The following is a 6000-nucleotide window of genomic DNA, read 5'->3' as shown; positions in this document are numbered from 1 at the left end:
GGATTCCATCCTGGGCAGGCAATGGGATGTGCCTGAAACTGTAGTTTGGCTGTATGGGGAATTGTGGCCGAACCAGAGCGTAGGGTTGGGGAGCCAAAACGTTCCAGCAGCAATGGAGAGAGAAGTAAGCAAAGGTTCCAGCTGCCAGCCTGCACACACTGGCTGTGCCTGTCCTCGAATGCCGGGCTGCAGCGCCCCGGGCTGCAGAGGTTATTGTGTAGAAAAGCCCTTGGTGACTGGAATAATTCTCTTGGAAAAAGTCTGCGTGTGGGCAGCGGAACGGGATCTTTACCCTGTGACACAGCGGTACCTCTCGGGCAAAGCTCAGCAGTAAGTGGTTTTTTTGATGAATGTTAATTTTCATTCTGATTTCATACTGTCTGAACTGTTTTGTCAAATCCTGACTGTTCTCCCCAGCTGTCCACCACCCACTCTCCTGTTTTGATGGCTCTTGTCACAGACAGCCTGGTAAAAAGATCTTGGTTATTTTGCCTTTCCTTTTTTTCCCCTTTGAGAAGTCCCGAGAACTTTTTGGAGCTGTCGTGACTCTGCTCCCCTGTGCTCCCCGGGCAGCAGTGTGGCAGTGAGAGCTGCCCCCCGGGAGGAGGTGTGCTCTGCTGGCTGTTCAGGAGGTGGCAGCGCTGGGCTCCGTGCTCATCTCCAAAGGTTCCCTGTTCTCCCCGGGCAGTGGATTTGAGTGTTCTGCCATTCCGAGAACAGGAACATCTGTGCAGATACAAACCCTGGAGTTCCTGGATTGGGTTCGTAGAGCCCTGATGCTTTTAATCTCCTTTGGAAGCTGCATTGCCCCACATTTTCTCTCTGCCCTCTCCTTTGTCTCAGAGCTGGCCTTCTTCCCCAGGCTTTGCCTCGTCCCCTGGCAGACTCGAGCTCTCCAGTGCCTGCAGGCCCAGCGGCTGTTGGGGGATCTGAGCTGGGCAGAGGCAGCAGGGCCTGATCTCTGAAGGAAGCGGATGTGGTGGCCTGACTCTGATCTTGCTGAAGCTGCTTTTGTCACCCTTTCCGAAAACCAGCCGGGGGCTGAATCAGAGCTGGCGGTTTGCTGAAGGTACCAAGGAACAGGGGGTTTAGAAGCCCGTGCCTAATCCCGTGGACAACCTTAATGCTGATTCTTTGAGAACTTGTCAGAGGTATTTTATTGTGGGTTTTGTGTAAGGTGCTGTAAAGCAATCCCATGCAGCTGGAAGGCAGAGGCAAGACTGTTTCAGGGCTTTGGAGATCTCTACTCCTGGGACAGCTGCTGCAGTGTTGGGTTTCATTTTCCTTTATAAAACTGAACAAAAATATTCCTTCCATTTCCTTTTCCCTGAGGAGGGAGATTCCTGGAAGTCTCCAGATAGAGTTAAGGGTTGTCTTCGTCTTTTTTCCCGGAGCTGGGCTGAGTGCATCTCCCAGAAGGCCGGGGTTTGGAAGGCCGGGAGCGCTGAGCCGCCCAGCCCGAGAGGACTCCTGACAGCAGGGCTGGGCTGCAGACGTGGCTGCAGGTGCTGCGGGGAGATGCTGGGTGTCTGGGGGGCTGACCCGGCTGCTTTGGTGGTTTGAGGGCGCTGCACTCTCTGCGCCCGCTGCTCAGAAGGTGTTTTCTGTCGGCAGGGCTGGCGGCCCATCGCTCTGTTCTCAGAGGTGAGCGCACAGGAGTCCCTCGCTGGGGCCTGGCTGCAGAGAGCTCTGTGGTACCTTGACAGTGTTGGGCCTTTCCCAGACAAAGCCCAAAGCTGCCAGCTGGCGCTGTTTAACACTCTCCTCTGTAAGAGCCTTCCAGCGGGGATGCCTCTCAACTCTGGCTTTCCCTTCAAAGAACTGTTACCAAAAGCTGCCGTCTCTTTGTCACTTGGCAGATGCCAGCAACGAATCTCTACTTTCGTTGCTTTGGGCTTTTACGTGTTGCCTTAATTAGGACGTGTGCTTTTCTGGGCCGGGCTGGTGGGCAGCTCTCTGGTGGCCAAATCCAGGACAAAAACAAGAGGGTTTACTGTATTACCTCTTGTACTTGAAGGAACAATCCTTGTGTCTTTGGTGGTGTCTTTTGGGAGGGGGATACCAGGCCTCCAAATCCAGCAGTTTACGTCAGTTTATTCTTTGTTCTGTTTCTGGTTTGCTTCGGGCCCTTAATCTGCAGCAGCAGGTTGGGGCTGCTGATGCACAAGGGTTCAGGGCAGGGGTACCTGTTCCTCCAGGACAGGATCTGCTGATTCAGCTCAGTATTTTAAGCAAGATGGAGCCAAATAAATCTTCCTTCTAGCAAGAGCTGGTAGCCAGGATGGATGAGCAGTTCATTCACAGTTACTTAAACACCGAAGGAAGTTTGATTTGTGCATTTAAAATTGCTTTCTTAACCAGTGTTTAGCATCTTGGGTTTCAAGGGTTAAAATAGCCCTGGCAACTTGGATCAGTGAATGGGGATTCAAAAGTGCTCTAGATGAAGCAGGCAGATGTGTTAAACTGCATTTAGCTGACGCCCTGGCTGTCACTAGTGCAGCCAACCCTGTGCTGAAGACACCTGGGGCTCGTCTGCTGTTCGTAGGGGAGGTTTCGGGCCCTTTCTCAGAGATGTCCCTGCTCTGTCAGGGACGGCTTTACTGACCAGAGGGCAGGAGGCACTTTGGGAGTGGCCCCTTCGGATGGAGGCTGGAGAGCTCTGCTCTTCTGGCCTGGCCGTCAGGCCGTGGCTTTCACAGTGCTCCCGTCTCTCAGCTCAGCTCTGCTTTCTGTCCTTAGGACACAGCTTTGATTTGCCAGGGCTGAGTCCATCGGGACGTCCCCTACTGCCCACCTGCACGAGACACCCCCCTCAAGCAAGGGACGGGACAACCTCACACATACAGAAAGCGAAACCTCCCGCTAATTACTGCATGGGAATGAGCCGGCAGAGCTTTTTGTCCGGACAGCGCCCGTGCTGCTGTCAGCTTCAGGAGCCCGGTGCTTCCCGCACGGCATCTTCCTCCCCGTTCCCCCTGCCCTGGGCAGACCTCTGCCTCAGGCCTGGCCCTGCTGTTTCATGAGCGGTGCCCTCTGGGCGCGGTTATCGAGTGTTAGGACAGACTGTGGGTGCTGCGCCGTGTTACACAGCGGTGGTTGTGTCAGTCAGACGTGGACGAGTCCCAAGTGCAGATGTGCGGTGACAAGTGCCCGTTATCTGGCCCTGACTCCAGGAGAACCGAAACCCTTCAGCCTTCTCGCTCTGGGTGGAGATGAGGGATGGGGAGCAGCTGCAGACTGCCAAGGGGGCAGCGACAGGAGGATCCTTTGCTCTGCTCCCCGCATTAAACTGCTCTGCTGGCAAGCAGCAGCTCTGGTTTCCCCTGATTTTTGCACTGACTGCTTGTGGTGTCTGATCTGCTGCGCTGTTCTAAGCAGTCTCCCTGCGAGCAAGAGACTTGGGAGTGGTTGAGCTGAGATTTCCAGGTTCCTGATCAGAGGAAAGGCTGTTCCCGGCAAATTGGAGTTGGGTTCCTGATTGCATCCTGGTAGCAAAGATTATTCAACCAGTAGAAAAAAAAAAAACAAAAAACAAAAAACACAACCATAAAACCCCACAAACCAGAACTGCTGTTTATTGAGTGCTTGGCACATCATAGCTGAGCAAATCCTGGCGCTCAGTACGGGTTACAGCTCTGCTTTTCTGAGCCCATGAGCTGGGCTCACTCACAGCTGCCCTGACTGTCAGCAATGCTACCTGCCTCCTGACTTTTACTGCCCCGTGGGGTTTGGGGGCTTCGGGAACCCTTTTCCTCTTTCCATCAGCCCATTTCCCACATGCTCTACTCTCAGGTTGTTTGGGACTCTGGCCTCTCTCCAGTGTTTTCTGGCTGAAGCCCTTTGGTTTGCACCAGCCCCTGTCTGTCTGGATGTCCATCTCGGACTCGCTCTGTCTGTCCTCAGCTGACAGACCAGGACGTGGGACAGGCATCGGTGCTTCCCAGGTAACCCCCTGCTCCCCCTGCAGGGAGCGCCGGGGGCGTTGGGGACCAGACCTTCCCATTCCTATAGCGCAGGGACCCTGACCGAGCCTGGGACGTGCCCTTTCTGTGTTACTGCCCCAACCGTCACCTTGCGTTTTTCCAGGGAAGGGAAGCACAAAGAGATGTCGCACCAAAGAAACTAAACTCTTCCTCCTGACTTTGTGAGGAGAGGCAGTTCAGCCAGGATCACTGACATGCTGACCTCTCCCCTTCTGGCTGGCACAAGCCTGGCAGCCTGTGTCTCCAAGGGCTTCTTACTGAAAAGGCCCCGGGGCGGACGCTGGCACTTCGGAGTCCCTTATCTGCTCGGAGCAGACCGAGTCTGCACCCCTTTGCTGCAGTCGCCCCTATGTAAAGGCAAGGGGTACCTGTTCACCTTGCAGCAGCAGCAGGGCTGAATGAAGTGCCCTTTCAAAGATCGCTGTAGCTGTGGGGCTTTGGGGTGCGCGGGCCACGCTCACTGCCCGTGGGCAGTGTTGCCCCAGGGATGAGCCTGGCACCGCCATCACCTGCCTCCCCACCCCGAGGAGCACGGAGCTGCCAGTGTGGACGGTGGTGAAGCTTTCTTGAACCCATGTGCTGGGTGCAACCAGCTTTCTCAGAGCAAGGTGCAGAGGCTTGTGGTGGGAGGGTGTTGGATAACCCAGCCCACACTGCGTCTCCTGCTGCTAGTTCCTTAAAACAGTGGCACCTCACGGTTCTTTTCCCAGCTCCGTGTTGTTCTCAGTTTTGAGAGCCCTGGTGGTTCTTCCACCGTAAGGCTCAGCTTGTTTGACATGTTGTATCCGGGGATTCCTGGTGCTGGTGGAGTGCAGGAGACCAGGCAGAAGAGGTTGGTATCTTACTCGAGGTGCAGGGCCAAAGATAAAGGCTGCTGAAAAAGGCTGCTTGTATTCCCATGGGGTGGTTGGTCCGTTGCACATCTTCTGGCAGTGGCGTGCACAAGGCAGATGACCTCGGTGCCTTTCTGCTGTCCGCTGCCCTCCGTCTGTGCTGTGAAGCAGCTGGCCTTTTGGTCTCGGACAGTAGTTCAGCAGCTGGTTGCTTACAAACAAAAAAGCAGGAGCCGAGGACTTTGAAGGCACGTGCTGAGGTTCACTTCCAGAACAAAGGCTGCAGGGTCCCAACACACGGGATCTCTTGGAGCCTGTGCTGTAGCTGAGGACAAACGTCTGATGGCTTTAAAGGCAGGTAAAGCCTCATTGTGATCCAGAGAGGTGGGGGAGTCTCCACCCTGGGAGATACTTAACACTGCTGGACACATCCCTGCACAATCTGTTTCACTTTTGAAATTGTCTGCTTTGTGCAGAGGGGTGGGACCATCCTGCTGATGACCCAGGCAGTCTGCTTTCTGAGTGAAAGGAAGAGAGTAAAGCGTTATAAACCATGGAGAAATCCCAGATGTACCTTTAATGAGATATCATTTGTAAAAGAAGTTCCCAAGCTGGTGAGACCAGACAGGGGGGAAAAAAAATAGTTTCTGAACAGTTTTGGAAACCTCTGTCTTCTAGTCGTAGGAAAATTAAATGGAAGCCATTTTCGGTGCTCAGCCCAACGAGGTATTGTGAACCTGTCTGGGAGAAATTAGCATCCAGTTCCTGATGAAAAAGGTGGGAGCAGCAGCCAGGGAGGGTTAACAGAAGGTATATGCCTCGAGGCCGTGCTAAAGAGAAGCCCTAGTTATTTGTTTCTGAGTCAGAAGTTCAGCTGATGGATGCCTCTGGCAGGTCCTGGGGCCGTGCTCTGTTTTTCCTTAGACACAGAGGATGCTGAGGGCTGAAGGCCCCAGGTGGATGCTCGGTGCCCTTCCCTTCCCCGCTTCAGGGTTTTGGGTGGGTGGCCAAGGGCGGAGGCAGGCAGCTGTAACCTGGCTGCAGATGTGCCGGGCATCGACGCCCACAGCGAATGGGGAGTGTGACACCCCGTGTCTTCCGTGGGACAGGACCCTGCTTGTAGGCAGTTGCTGGAGAGAAGCTGGTGCATAATACTTAGACCTTAATTCTCCTGTGCAATACCA

Source organism: Athene noctua, unplaced genomic scaffold, assembly GCF_965140245.1.
Source record: "Athene noctua unplaced genomic scaffold, bAthNoc1.hap1.1 HAP1_HAP1_scaffold_36, whole genome shotgun sequence".
Lineage (NCBI taxonomy): Eukaryota > Metazoa > Chordata > Aves > Strigiformes > Strigidae > Athene > Athene noctua.
This window is presented reverse-complemented; position numbering follows the sequence as displayed.